At 35.2% G+C, this 16,016-nt stretch overlaps 1 protein-coding gene across 1 annotated transcript in view; it reads right to left on the bottom strand.

Moving 5' to 3' along the window:
• Positions 1-16,016, bottom strand: part of LOC115886677 — a 189,672-nt gene that overhangs the window by 120,315 nt on the left and 53,341 nt on the right. The gene's annotated exons all lie outside the window — the stretch shown is intronic.

Here is a 16,016-nt window from a genome sequence, read left to right as displayed (position 1 = left end):
CGCGACTTAGACGCCATATTAGTTTTGTATTTCTGTGAATTAGGATTTTAAACAACGTTGCAGTTTGTACTGAATTAGGCTTCTAGCCAACGTCGGTATCCAACGTCGTTTCGACCCAAAAATTATTCTCCAAACTAGGGCAGACTAGGGTTGGCACGAGGTTGTGCCGACGTTGCGCCCCGACGTTTGGTCGCGTGACACAACGTTGTCCCGACGTCCAAATGCTGCTTGGGTAGCGTGATCCTATTGCATTGGTTTCACTCTTTTTGGTTGGATTGGTTTAGTTATTTGGCGGGTTGGTTAGCGTGGTTATTTGGAGGGTGTTAATTCATTGGTTAGAGTGGAGTTGGTTGATTTATACTAATTTATATTTGTTTTTTATATTTTTTTATCAGTGTCGAGGTTAGTTGCGTTGATTATTTGGTGGGGTGGATAGCGTTGGTTAGTCCTTATAAAATTCCTATATTTCATAAAGCCGTCAAGTGCGTCACATCAACGACATCATATCTATTAACGGCATGTTAGTAAGCTACCGTTTAACGGCAGTTTAAGTACAGCCTTTAATTATTGCTGTAAAACAAAATTATTTTTGTTATTGCAAAAATGCCTCAAAGATCCAAAATGAACAAGAGCTCATTGCTAGGCTTGTAAATTATTTTTATCGAGAAATAGACGCTGGTAGAACACTCTTCATAATCATAACGAAGAAACGCAGATGAAAATATATAACAATTAGAATAAACCAAGAAAAAATAGAACAAGTTGAAGAGTATATTCTGGGACAAATGATTAAACTGAAAAAAGAAAACCAAACTGCTGAAATAAAGAGACGAGTAAGACTGGCCTGGGCAGCATTTGGAAAATTAAGTTACATATTAAAAAAACAAAAGATATCCACAGTTCCTCAAAACCAAAGTATATAATCAATATGTACTCCCTGTAGTTATACGGATGCCAGACCGAGGCACTAACAAAATCAAATTTGGATAAGGTAACAAAAGCTAGATAAGATAAGACAGAAAAAGAATGAGTGGATCAGAGGTAAAACAAAAGTAAGGGATGTTAGAAGTGAAGTAGCAAAATTGAAATGGAAATTTGCCGGTCACAATGTCAGACCGAAGTATGATCGCATCGATCGTGAAAGAGTGCTAGTTATTAAAATTTTTCTAATTAAAATAAAACACACAATACATATCAATTAAACTAAAGACATATTACTTCGAACACATTGTCAATTATTGGCCACATATTTACACAAACAATTCCCTTTTAAACAACCAATTGATCCTTGTAGACGCTCAGGCATGCGGTACCAATCGCAACATCCTCGTACCCAGAACTCCAACGCTGTAATAGCTCAAGGTAGTACCACACTCGCAATAACCTTATAGTAGTTCAGCGGCAGCCATTGTCTCTCTCTCTCTCGCCGATGGTACCCAAGACCGGAATGGTCATTGGTACTTTTACCATCGATCCGATAAAGAAAGGAAACAACAGTACCGGCAGTACCAATTTCGATGAGTGCTTCAATTTGCAGATACCTGTTCAATTGCCGATCAAATCAGATCCTTAGGATAGTTGCGTGTTGCGTAGTGGAGTCGTTTTGCCTTTATTTTTTTCTGCTTCGGTATATGGTAGTACCTTTCGTACTTCGCTAGATTCGATCTCCGTTGATTTTCGCGGTATTTTATCGCCGGAAGGAGTACTTTAAATGGGTTTCGATTTGCGTGTAAGTACCTTGAACAACGCGGCTGGTTCTTGGACGTTGTTTTGCTTAGGTACTTACGATGCACGAGTATAAGTGAAATAATTTTCTTAAAAAATAACTAAACCATTACTATATTAATATGTTTTATGTTTAAGGGGTTATAATGCGTTAAGGTGTCCAAGGCAACGAAAAAATCTGATGAACTAACAAGGATCATCTTGTGGAAATCCTATATTAGTTCGGAGCCAATACTGGAATGTTCCATACATATATACAAACTGCCATTTCTCGCTGACGAGTATTTGACACGCATCAGAAAATGGTCACGCAAGGCGTTTCCTTTCATGAGCTTTACTGTGACTGAAAAAAAAGTCCGCGATACGTGTTATTATCTGCCTACCGCACTCCGGACATTCAAAAATATCATTGCTTTGTTGTTCTTCTTAAGGTGCCGTGCAGATTCCTGCGTAGGCGTTCATCTTTTTCTTCCTCATCAGATGGTTCTGTTAACTGCCGCGACTTGGAGTGCTTGGAAGTCCTGTATGCCTGTCCAATGACGGATATTTCTCAGCCAGGATAGCTTCGTTCGTCCTATCCCCCTTTTGCCCCCCTCTATTTTACCCTGGAGAATCAGACGCTGAAAGTGATAGCGTTCTCCACGTAGTATGTGTCCCAAATAGACTATTTTCCTCTTCTTGATGATTTCGAAGAGTTCACGTTGTTCCAGACCAGCTCTTCTGAGAATGTCTTCATTCCTAACACGGTCGTGGCAACATTGCTTTGTTGCCTCTTTACTTTTTGGTTGTCGATATTAAATGAATTTACAATTCTTCTCCACTGAGTTCTATTGTGAGTGTGAGTTGCTTTTTCCCCCTCATTCTGCATGTTAATCCCCTTTAAGTTTTCGTGGAAAATGTCCTTGTACCTTTTCAGTTGTCCACCCGGTCTCCTTTTACCGTCTACAAGCTCACCGTAAAGCAGAGATTTTGGTATGCGGTTTTCTTGCATTCTGCATACGTGACCAGCCCATCTTAAGCGGGATTTTGTAACCATAACTTCAATACTCTCGCAGTTAGCTTTTTCAAGGACCGATACGTTTGAGACATGATGGAACCATCGGATTCTTAATAGTTGTCTAAGGTGTCTCTTTTGCAATTTGTTTAATGCGTTCATGTGTCGGCGATACGGTACCCAGGTTTCGCTCCCATATAACATGGTGGGGATTATAACTGCTTGGTACACTGCAAGTTTCGTTTTTGTACTCAAGTCATGATTGTAGAAAACCCTGTCTTTTAATTTCCAGAATGCTCTTGAGGCGCTGCTAATCCTGTGCTGAATTTCAGAGTGGCCTTTTCCGAAATTAAACTGCCGAAGTAATTATATTCCGCTTCACATTCCAATAGTTCTTCTCCGATTTTTATAGAATTGTTGTGATCTTCCGGGGGAGTGCATATAATTTTGGTTTTATCGATGTTTAGCTTAAGACCCAAAACCTGGTATGCCCAGGTATATGTGTTCAACATTTCTTGTAATTTTTGTAACGTTTTTGCAACTAGATCGCAGTCATCAGCGAAGCTATTGAAGTTCTGTGATGAATTTTATACGTGTTTTTGCCCTGAGTCGTTTTATGTTGAACAGACCGCCATCGTATATGTATCTAATGCCCATTCCTGTCTCCTACATTTTGCTGTCCACTATATAGTCAGTGGCGTTGACCTTAAAAAGCACCAAAATATTTCAGTGCTGGACACCAGCACCAAATTTGGCACACAGCTTCTACACATAATAGGGCTTCAAAAATTGCCGGGAGACAATCTCCGGCATGTCCAGATCATCCTTTGATGACGTCATCAAAATGACGGACAAAATTTTTAGCAGGAAATTGGATTATTACCAGTAATTTAGTTATTTTTTAACCGATTTTAAGTTTTAATAGCTCATTTTAAAGCTTGAAGAATTTGCTAAAAAACCTTATATTCATTTTTTTGTAGGGGGGGGGGTAGTTTTAACGCATCCCTTAAAATTGTGGTAATTAGTAAAACTTGACTGCTTTATTGTCAACAAATTGTGTACAAAAACCAAAACCAAAAAAAAATATATTTAATATTAAGTATAAAACAGTTTTTTAATTTTAATTATTGTTTGTCCCTCCAATGTCATGTACCAGCGGAGTTTTCTTTTGTTTGGGAATATTGTACATATAGTTACTATTTTTTAGTAATAAAATTAGTATTAAGGTATTACTTTTATATTTATCTAAGATTTATTTTTATTGTTTAAGAAATATGTTTTCGCAAAAGTTATTTTTAGTCTGGTATCTTCGGACGTCATTTTTAGGAAAATACTTGAAATGGGTATACATTATACATTTTATTTATAATAATATAATATATTTATTTGATAAATTTTTAGGTTTATATACGTTTGAGGGGTTGACAGGAACAAAAAAAGAAAAGACTTAAGTAAGGGGAGGGTAGAAAAAATAAATATTTAAAAAATATTTATTTTATGTACATTTTGTTTCTTCAAAAAAAAAGTTTTATTATTTTGCTTATGAAAAAAATTTGTAACATTTCAGAGACCAGGCAAGAGGGGGATGGGTCGATGGGGGAGGGGGCAAAAAATAGTTAAAATTAAGAGTAGTATACATAAAACAATTCTTTTGTTTTTTAACGTTTCAATTTGTTTAGAAAAAAAGCGTAATTTTTCATTAATTTATTCCAGTTTTAAGGGATGCGTGAAAACTACCTCTCCTACAAAAAAGCTGAATATAAGCTTAAAATCGGTTAAATATTAACAAAGTTACAAGTGATAATCCAATTTCATGCTAAAAATTTGTTCCGCCATTTTGATGACGTCATCAAAGAATGATCCGGAGATGCGAGAGATTGTCTCCCGGCAATTTTTGAAGCCTTATTATCTTTAGAAAGCGTGTGCCAAATTTGGTGCTGGTGTCCGGCACTGAAATATTTTTAGGCTAACGCCACTGACTAATAAGAGAGAGCTGTCATGAATATGTTGAATAGGAGAGGCGCTAAGACACATCCCTGCCTAACTCCTGTATTTGTTAGGAAGGGATCGCTCAGTAATTCATGATGGTGATACTCTTGACTTGTTATTGTTATGGAGGCTTTAACACAATGTAAGAAATTTGTTGGGTACTCCGAACTTTTGGCATAATTGCCCAAAGTGTATTCCTGTTTACAGAGTTGAAGGCTTTTATTAAGTCGATGAATGCAACATAAAGTCTACTCTGCTGCTCCTTTACTTTTTCCTGTAGTTGGCGGATGTACAATATGGCGCAGGGTGAAGAGGAGGAGAGTAGATATAATAATAGAACAAACGCAATAGGACTTTTAGATCGCAGTGTTTCTGGCACAGGACGGCCACTTAATTCTGGAAAAAATAGTCCAAATATATAGCTTTCAGTCCCACTTTAAGCTGTTTTACCGAAAATCGCGAGATTTCGCAACGCTGGACCCGGCTCTGGCGCCTACGACACCGTTGCCATCTCCTTATAAGGAGCGGTCGAAAGTTCTTCGCGCTGCGGAGGAATTTGTTTTTATTTTCTCTTTATTGTTGTTGTCTTAATATGACGTTATATTTACATAACGTTTCTTGTAAGTTTTAACTACCGACTAAAAGGTTTACACAAGGTTCTTCATATTCGTTGCGTTTTTTTGTGATTATTTGAGATATAAAAGTTTCATTAAATTTTACGTAAGCTAGCGTTGGCCACATCTATCTATACACTGCTGGCAAAGGAATATTAGCAATAGGAGGTTTTCAATGCGATAAAAAAATATGGTAAGGCTGCAAAATACACTGCAGTGCAACAGAGACGGATAAAGTGCCTTTTCCCTACCATCGTATAGGGGAAGTGATCATAGAAGTGATACGACGAGAGAGCCCCTGCGAGAGGGGGCGCCGGGCGGGTCTTTAAGACGCTTGTGTGGGGGCTACCGCCTACTAATAGAACAGAATCGAAAAAATAGAAACAGGACGGACAGTGTTGCCATTCAATTAAATCGAAATTATGTTGGCTTGTCAAAATCCTAAATCTTCTAATCCCATTATCTTGCCTACTTAATGAAATATTAAATAAAGTACGAAACAATTTTAAGAATGTTTTCTCTAGGCACATAACTTCTTTCTAAAACGAAAAGTAACATGCAAAACTTTGAAATCATTTCTAAAATAGCAAGTGCAATTCTATGAAATGGCAATACTGTACGATCTTCCTAGCAGTCGCCCCGACACAGTCGGTCGGCGGCGGCGCTTGACAAAGCCGCGGCTGTGACAAAGGAATTAGGCCGAAAAAAACTTTATAAGGAGTAGCCGAACAGGGTTGCCGGGTTGGTTAGATTATAATTCCATACGAGAACAAAATTCTCGGTAGATCTTCAACAAAAATTAAAAGTACAGAAACGAAATAAAATATAATATTTAAGTCCAAAATTAGCATTCCTATGTGTCGTAATAATAGATCACTCAAATAAAATACAAATATAATAAATATAACAAGAATTAGAAATAGCTAGGTATATTATTTGATATTAAAAAAAATATTGAATTAAATAATATTAATATATTAATAAAAACATATAAAACTATAACAAGTAGGGATAGCAGTCACAAATTAGTGTAGCAGTCACTTTTTACCTTTGTACAAATTTTGATCAGTGATATCTAAAATTAATTTCATTTCAATGGGAAAGCTGTAGCAACTCTCAACTCTTTTTTCATATTAATATATTTTTGACGGGAAAATCACTAAAATATTTGTCCGAATTTAGGTTGTTTCTTAACTTAAATTTTGTTTTTGTTTACATTTTTGGGGGAAAATATGGGTTCAACTTTAGTAGATGAATGAAATAAAATCTTTTCAAAAGATATCAACTTCTTCGGGCATGTCGCCAATACCGCGCCTAATAAGGAGTAATAAGGATTTTTAGGAATATCTCTGTAACTCTGCAACTAGACAGAACGATGACCTGTATGTGTGTTATTACTAAATAAAATTTAATGAAACAATAATAAAGTCAGATTATACAGATTCCAACGCGACAGTCGCTTAATTTTTAGTCAAATAAGTCAGCTTTTTAAAAGTGCTTCTATTGTAAAAACTAAAGACGCAGTTGAATATATCGTTAGATTTTTCTTTAAATCGGTAGATCGGTAGCTTACAGACGAAACCGGTAGACCTGGCAACTCTGTGATGAACTGACGGTAGTCGGAATAGCGAGGTGCGGAGGCGCGGGAAGGGAAATAAAATAATGGCGATAAATAAAGGGCAGGGAGTTGGGTATCATGAGTGGATGGGAGGTGGCGGAATTTCCAAAATTTGTTATCTTATTGGAGTTTGTCTAAGTAGACAGTCGTAGTGGAAGTGGAAACGGGGAAGTTGTTGTCCATCTCTGTTTAAGCATAGACTTTTTATAGGCGTTTCATTCCAATGCATGTAATTCCTATGCCTTGATCCTTGATTCCTATGATCCATTGCCGGGCCTGTATATAGGATGAGTCTTAAATAAATGCAAATATTCTCAGGGCCGGTAGATCTCGATAAAAAAAAACAAATTTTTCCTTTGGCCGTTTTTCAAATAAGTCCAAAATAACCGAGTTATTCAAGTTTGAAAATTAAAAAAAAATGTTTTTTAAAAATTTTGAGGACCACCGGATTTTTTTTTTGAATTGACATACCATTTACATAGAGTAAAGCCGTAACCATAGTAATATCAGAGATTAAAAAATATACCGCGAGAAAAATTGCGGTTAACAGGCAGTTCTAAAAAGTTTTCTAAAATATATGTATAGGAAATTAAAAAAATGCACAATTTTCAACATCTTTTTTACGGAAATAACCTCTTATGGTCGAAATATACTACCACCAAAATATTTGCACTTCCATAAGACTCACCCTGTATAATATTTCATCAAAAACAATGAGGAAAAATATATTTACATTCACTACTCTATAGTATATAGTATACATGGTGTCCCAGAAATAAGATGTGTGGTAGATCTCGCTAAAAGAAACATATTTTCTCTTTATCGTTTTTCAAATAAGTCCAAAATAACGGAGATATTTTACTTTGAAAATTTCCAAAAAAAAATATTTTTTGCTAAAATTTTGAGAACCACTGGATCTTTTCTGGATTTTCTTTCGTGTAAATTTAATCTAATACCGATGTTGCCAATTTATCAAGAAATTATGTTCTTTATCTAAAAAAAATTGAAAAATTTTTCAAAAAATTTCGAATTTTCAAATTTCTTTTTCGCGAAAAAAACCTCATAGGCGTGTTTCTGGGGTTGATCTATACTACAAGTTAAAATACTTGCACTTATTTCTGGGATATCCTGTATAGCTTAAAATGACTTACGTAGATACCTTTTGGCTTAAAGTTCCCAAAAAAAATAATATACTTTTTTTAATACATTTTATTAAAAACAAATACCAAATTTCAAGAGATTTGGCAACACCTCGATGTTCAAATAACCACATGCACGCTGTTCCATTAATTTAAAGGCAATTTTATATCTAATTGGATAAATTTATCGACGAAAACCGTAAAAAATGCGGCGGACGACGCAATGCCTACACACGCTCCGCCATATTTGGTCTAATGACATTTTTCAGAAGGTCGAAATGACGTCGATTTCGGCTGAAAACCAGATGTTTTTTTCAGGGTTTACAACAAAAAAAACATAAAAACCTTTTAGAGAAAAATACCTACTTTCTTGAAAATCACGGTTTAATTTTCAGGGTTTAGCATATTAGCTGTTATTTCTGAATGTCCAATTTTAAAAAAAATAGTTAATGGTAATTTCAGTAAAACATAAACATACTTGTTCCATATTTATAATCATACATTCAACAAGCACAAATTAATAAACTAAATACAGCCAGCAATAAAGTGGATCTCAAAATGAATTTAGCAAAAACTAAAGTAATGTACAGCAAACTAGTGGAAAGAAAATACAATCTAATAGATAACACAACACCGGAATTATCTATTATATATCTTAATATATAATAATTATCTATATTAATATATAAATCGTATATTTTTCATTTTATTGATTTTATGGAAAGCACTGTTCATTAAAATGTTGTATCCTATGTTATAGGGCTTGTTTCTCTCTACAATTTCCTGTCTCGTAATTTACCGTTTGTGTCCGGGAAGGGTTCATAGTTTCATATTTGTCGATTTTCGAAAGAAATCAGTACATGTATATTATTTCGTATATTTTTCATTTTATTGATTTTATGGAAAGCACTGTTCATTAAAATGTTGTATCCTATGTTATAGGGCTTGTTTCTCTCTACAATTTCCTATCTCACAATGTACCGTTTGTGTCCGGGAAGGGTTCATAGTTTCATAGTTGTCGATTTTCGAAAGAAATCAGTACATGTATATTATTTCGTATATTTTTCATTTTATTGATTTTATGGAAAGCACTGTTCATTAAAATGTTGTATCCTATGTTATAGGGCTTGTTTCTCTCTACAATTTCCTATCTCACAATGTACCGTTTGTGTCCGGGAAGGGTTCATAGTTTCATAGTTGTCGATTTTCGAAAGAAATCAGTACATGTATATTATTTCGTATATTTTTCATTTTATTGATTTTATGGAAAGCACTGTTCATTAAAATGTTGTATCCTATGTTATGGGGCTTGTTTCTCTCTACAATTTCCTATCTCACAATGTACCGTTTGTGTCCGGGAAGGGTTCATAGTTTCATAGTTGTCGATTTTCGAAAGAAATCAGTACATGTATATTATTTCGTATATTTTTCATTTTATTGATTTTATGGAAAGCACTGTTCATTAAAATGTTGTATCCTATGTTATAGGGCTTGTTTCTCTCTACAATTTCCTATCTCACAATGTACCGTTTGTGTCCGGGAAGGGTTCATAGTTTCATAGTTGTCGATTTTCGAAAGAAATCAGTACATGTATATTATTTCGTATATTTTTTATTTTATTGATTTTATGGAAAGCACTGTTCATTAAAATGTTGTATCCTATGTTATAGGGCTTGTTTCTCTCTACAATTTCCTATCTCACAATGTACCGTTTGTGTCCGGGAAGGGTTCATAGTTTCATAGTTGTCGATTTTCAAAAGAAATCAGTACACGTATATTATTTCGTATATTTTTCATTTTATTGATTTTATGGAAAGCACTGTTCATTAGTCATGACCTATGCTATGTTCCAGTCATAACCTATGCATGCGAAACCTGATCACTTAAAACGGATATTATAAGGAAACTGCAGGTCGCACAACGCTCAATGGAACCAAAGAGAGACCGTAAAAGAATAGAGTGGATGCGACAAAAGACCCGGGTAATAGATGTCATCCAAAGAGTCAAATCCCTCAAGTGGCAATGGGCAGGATACCTGGCAAGAAGGACGGACACAAAATTACAGCCTGGCACCCACAAGGAATTAAGGGACCTAGAAGAAGACCAAACCGGAGATGGGACCAAAATATTAGATAATTAGCAGGGATCACTTGAGCCCACATGAGCCCACACTTGAACCCACATAGCCATCAACATACAACAATGGGCCCAACTACAAAGAGAGTATCTAAATATGTGAGAGAGGCTAAACCATAATTGGAAATGGTTGAAGAAGCTGAAAATGATGATGGTATTTTAAACTACTTATATATAAAAAGTTTAACTGTATCTTTACGGATTGCAACATCCAGTATACACCCTCACCTTTTGCTAAATGGCTTGAAATTTTATTTCCTTTTTTTTCAGACTTTATTGCTACTTTATAGGATTAAATGAAAAGAGGAAAACGTAAAATACATGATAATGCACTAAAAGAGACCGATAAAGAAAATCCTTTAAGAAGAAAAATGTCTTTTCTATTGGCTTCCTATGGGTCGTGTTCTCGTATTTCCGTAAAAATGTCGAACTAGATAAAAAGTGGGAAAAATCTCAATCGTTTCAGTTGTTCAGAATTGCCGAAAGGCATTGTTATACTCGAAAAATATCTGCGTATTTCACAACTGATACAGAAATCTAACAACAAATTAATATAAAGCAACATTTGGCAACAGTCATGGAACACAGGCTTACCAATTGAGATGTTTTAGATTAGATTTGTATACATTGAAAAACATATAAGTAGTATTAAAAAAAAGAATTGATACATTATAGTATTTTTAATAAAAAAAACTTTGTAAAAATAAGATATTTTTACATAGTTTCACAAAAAATATAATTTTCCAAACAGTTTATTAATATTAAATGATTATTACAAATCGATATTATTTTTACAATGAGTTTTATTAGTTTAAAATTAAATTTAAATCAGAAAAATAATCTTGTTGTAAAATTGCATATCTCTAGACATATTCACAAAACCTTGTGTAAATTTACCATAATATATTTAGTAAAAAATGACGCCACGTCACGTGACTTCTAAGTGAGAGCGCCCACCAAAGTAATGTAGCATCTGACGTGGCACGTAATCTGGCAAGTAACATGCATCTAGCAAGTTACGTTGAATTGAACAAACGACAATAAAGTGTATCAGCGTACACTGAAGTAGCGCTGTCAGAAACGTGTCATTTGTCGTTGTAGCATGCCATGCCACTGCTTCAAAACTTTAGTCCAGTGTATAAAAATAAAGTGTTTTGGTGTATTGTGCGTGGCGAATTAGTGTTTTATCTTGTTACCTAAATAAATTCATAATTTATTTTTCAAAAAAATCCGGATTTCAGAGTTCATTTCTCCGAAATTTTCAAATATTAGTACCGAAACCCTATTCCTTCTAAGAGAAGTCCCTTTATTTGTCGCTCTGAGGATAGGTCCAGCAACCCACGGACCTTTGTTCTCTCTAGCTGCCCGCGGAGCTAACATGTTGGCGACCTTGGCAGGAACCCAAGCGGCGTATGGTGGTACCCCCTTCGCCCCCGACGGTACTTACTCCATCTTTGGGTGCACGTTCCTACGGCACGAGACAACTAGAGGATATTGTCGCGGGTAAAATGGCAATAATGAAATGAAAGCTGTATTACCTCTAGTCTCGTATTATATGGAATTCAGATAATTTAAATTTGTCGAATAGTTCAATGGTTTTTATTATAGATCTGTTAGAAATGTATATAGGTGTAGCATTTTTATTTTCCAAATGCTACTTTGTTTTATTATAGACGGTATTTTATTATTGTATCGATATTCTTTTTACATTTCTACAACGCTTAAATTTCGGAACGCTCTCTGTCGAAAATATTGGATCGTACCCTGGTGTCAAGACGGGAAACGTCAAAATCGTGACCTCGGATTTCAATAAATTTTATTTGGCTGGTATTTTTCACAATATGGGAAAAATATTGTGATTTTGTTTTCCTATAGACGGTTGAAGATCCCATATAGTTTTTGATTGTTGAGATATTAATGGATCTATAGTTTTGGTAAGATTTTCTTTGACATTCCATTCGGTAGAAAAAACCTTCACATGCCTTTCTTTTAGATTCCAGTTTTTTTTTATGAGAAGTGTCCAGCCCTTATTTGAAAAGAAATGTTAAATAATTATTGATTGTGTGCCTTCACAATGAGGTAAATTAATACCTTCGTAAATTTTTCGACTTTTTTAAAATATAAGGTTAACTAATACCGTGCATTTCTTTTTAGGCTTTTCTACAGATTTTTCTCAACGTTTTTCTCAGCATTTTTCCACGCATTTTTCTGCAAGTATTTCTAGATGTTTTTCTACACTTGTGTCTGGCAGTTGTGTCAAGTTTTTTCCACAAGTTTTCTTACGTATAAATTTATATTCACATTTCGATTTCTAGTAGAATAATATTGATAAGGTTGAGTTTGGGGGGAACCACAGTACAGTTTTATGATTAAACCAGTTAGAAAATTAAAAAAAAATATTTTGCGAGTAACTTTTTTATAGATATTTTTATTTCATAAATCTACCTAATTTTGAAGGCGCTCGTTGTTTTCCGGAGTATTTTAATCAGATATATCAAAAAAGTGACTTCCGTTGACAAAACTGATTCAGAATTATTATAATATGAAATTAGATAGGCACTTATAGTTATATTCGAGGAGTGATTATGAATCCATTTGTAATTAGGTAGTTTGGTTAGGTTTTTATGTATTATTGGTAGCGAATATGAAACCAAACGTAACGTAAGTGCTTAGCGACAAATTTTAAGTGACTAAAATCCAACGTAATATGACGTTGGTAATTGGTAGAATTACATTCCCTATTAGGTCAGATACCGACGTCGAGGCGACTCGAATCTGTATTCCCCATTTAGGAGCAAATAAGGGTCGTCAGGCGGTCGAACCGACGTTGGTACCCGACGTCGGGTTTATTGAACGCGACGTATACCCGACGTTAGATAACGTCCAAATGCTACTTGGGTGACTATCAAATCTTAAAAACTGAAAAATGGAATGTTCTTATTTGCTATAGCAGTTGCGCCCTCTAGCGGCCATTCTACAAAGTTGAAACTAATTTCCGGCAATGTCTCATTTTTGGTACAAATATTTGGAACCTCTCTTTAGTGCAAATATTTTTTTCTGCAGATTCTGCTAAATATACTTTTTTTATGCGGACTCTACGCTTTTGAAAAAATCTTTCACAAGTTTTATCCTCGTCTTTTCTTCATCACCAGACCGTACACTCTCACAACAAGCGATCGCATAACGATGGTACTCTCGGTACTTTTTTTGACGTCTCCATCTCGGGGTACGCAATTCCGAGTCTATACGGGCCCCCCTTAGGTTCTACTCCCACTGTGCGATAATCCGACGGACTAACTGGGCGCATACGGACGAAGGAATTTATAAAAAATCTTATCCCAAGCGTTCAGGCTGGTCGGGCTAATCTATGGGCGATTTGCGATTGGCGCGACGGGTGGCCTATCCCATTCGCGTTTTTGTCTTGTCGCCATTTCCTGGAGTCGTACCGAAGAAATTAATAAGAATAAAGGATCCTGGTCTTCTATCGGGAATCTCGAAGAGTATAAAAGAGATATAATAATATATCTAAAGTCGATACCAAATTTTTTTAACATTTATAGAAAGTTTTAACATTTATAGAAAGAACCAGGTGGAAACTTGTAAAGGAAAAATCAGCTTTAAATATACAAAATTAATTTTGTAAATGTATTCGGATTTTATACCTTTTCTATACACTTTTCTGCATACATGTAAAAAAATAATTTTCCACGGGTTTTTCCACCAATTTTCCTTGATTTTTCTCGAACCAACCAAACCAAGACACTGTGTCCTCAATGAACACCTCAGTAGAATGAAGCTAAGAAACAAGAAACAACGGCAAATGAAGTTTCTTTACTAAAAATCAAATTTAAAAAAATGTATTGGCTTCTTGGGCGAAATTCAGCGTTATCAATACATAATAAATTACTACTTTACCAACAGGTTCTCAAACCTGTATGGATATATGGCATACAATTGTGTGGTTGTGCTAGTAAAAGCAATCAAGAAATTATTCAGCAATTCCAAAACAAAGTACTAAGGAGCGTTGTCAACGCCCCCTGGTATATCCGAAACAGTGACCTCCACAGGGACTTGGAAATGGACACAGTTACCCAAACTGTTACCTCATTCGCCAAGAGACACGAAGAACGACTTCACCACCACGTCAGAGCCATCCAGCTAGCTACTCGACAACACAACCCACATCAGAAGGCTTAAACGGGTCAAACCCTTGGAACTAGTTAATATGTGTTAGTGAAAAGGCAAATAGTGCTTGTGTACGCGATAATATTAATGTAATTAAGTTAATCGTAGAAAATAAGGAACCCTAGTGAGCAAGTCCTTAGTATAAATTATTTAATTATTGGTAATTTAGGTTGGAAAAAAATTGCTTATTGATCTATATTAGATCAGATTGTAATTATAGTAAATTCTCTCCAGGGTAATTTCCTAATTAAAAAAAAATGCAGATTCTTTGAGAAAAATCGGGAAACATCAGACCACCTCATCACTGAGTGTACCGAAATGACAACCATTCGTACCATAAATTTTGGTACGACTGATATCGGATATGGAGAACTAACCGCTATAAAACCTTCTCAGATACTGGCTTTTGCCAAAGCCCTGAGACTGTATGATGAGTTATAACTCAAGAAAGAGGAATTATATTTTTCCCTCCCAATACAATCTATAATCTACAATATTCTTTATTAGGCTTCAAGGTCCCGGACTTATAAAGGTGCGTCCAGATCTGACGAGACGAGAGCGAGACATCTTTTATCCATTTTTTTCGGCCAGCCTGCCACGAGACAAGCGAGTTGGATCATAGTGAAAGGAACCCAAACACATATTAAATTGTAATTGAATATAACGAACGATGGTCAAATAACAACGCATACAGTAATAAATGTTAGTATCTTTAATATGGAATTTGGTTCGTCGTATTTTAATCATCGTCGTTTTTTTTTCCTTTTTTTTTCCTTTAAACCCTTCATTTGTTTCGAGATACGATGTCTTTTACAAAATACGTTTTTTAGAACAAAATGTTAAATAGAAAATTATAGGGAAAATGAAAAAGTATATTTTAAAATTACTGTAGAGTATACAGGGTACTTCAAAAAAATGTTGCGGGTATAACATATATTTTTTAATGGAAATATAATAATATTTTTTATTTTATTATTAGATTCGACGTGCAAATTCGGCAACTTTTTTAGCATATGATATTATATATCTAAAATTAATAGATTTTGTAATAATTTAATTTGTTTAAAGAAATGTTAGATTTTAGTACGGTAAAAATTATCAGTGACGCACAATTTGTAAATTCTCAATCTTTTAAATCAGAAAAAATGATAATACATGCGGTGTACCGTTTAAAAAAATTGAGGCTGTGCCGTGGGTTGTTTCGCGAGACCCGTCCGCACTTGGCAAATTTGGAAAATCCCGCGCTCGTCTCGCTCTCGACTCGTCTTAACATAACGTAGAATACTAAAAAAGTTTTGGAACTTTTCCCAAAAAGAAAACCGTTTCTCTTTCTATTGTTCGAAGTAGTTTGTCTATAAGCTGGCGAAGTTACCTGCTTCTCCATCGTAGCGATTCGGCTCTGCGGTCGTTTTGCGGACGTGTGTGCAGCTGCGGCGCGGCAGGCCCAAGACGGCCGCGATAAAAATGCAAAGCAGGAAGAGCGAGGTTGCGGCCAACGAGGCGGCAAAGAAAATGGACGTGCCGGGGTGAAATACCGGTTTTCCATTGCCTGCCCGGAAAGAAAATCTCTTCGTGCATATATGTATAGAAAATTCAATAAAAGTTCATCGAAATAT

This window comes from Sitophilus oryzae, unplaced genomic scaffold (assembly GCF_002938485.1).
Source record: "Sitophilus oryzae breed Bouriz unplaced genomic scaffold, Soryzae_2.0 scaffold_494_pilon_pilon, whole genome shotgun sequence".
NCBI classification, from domain to species: Eukaryota; Metazoa; Arthropoda; class Insecta; order Coleoptera; family Curculionidae; genus Sitophilus; species Sitophilus oryzae.
The sequence above is the reverse complement of the archived record's forward strand: the minus strand, read 5'-3'. Positions and strand labels throughout refer to the sequence as shown.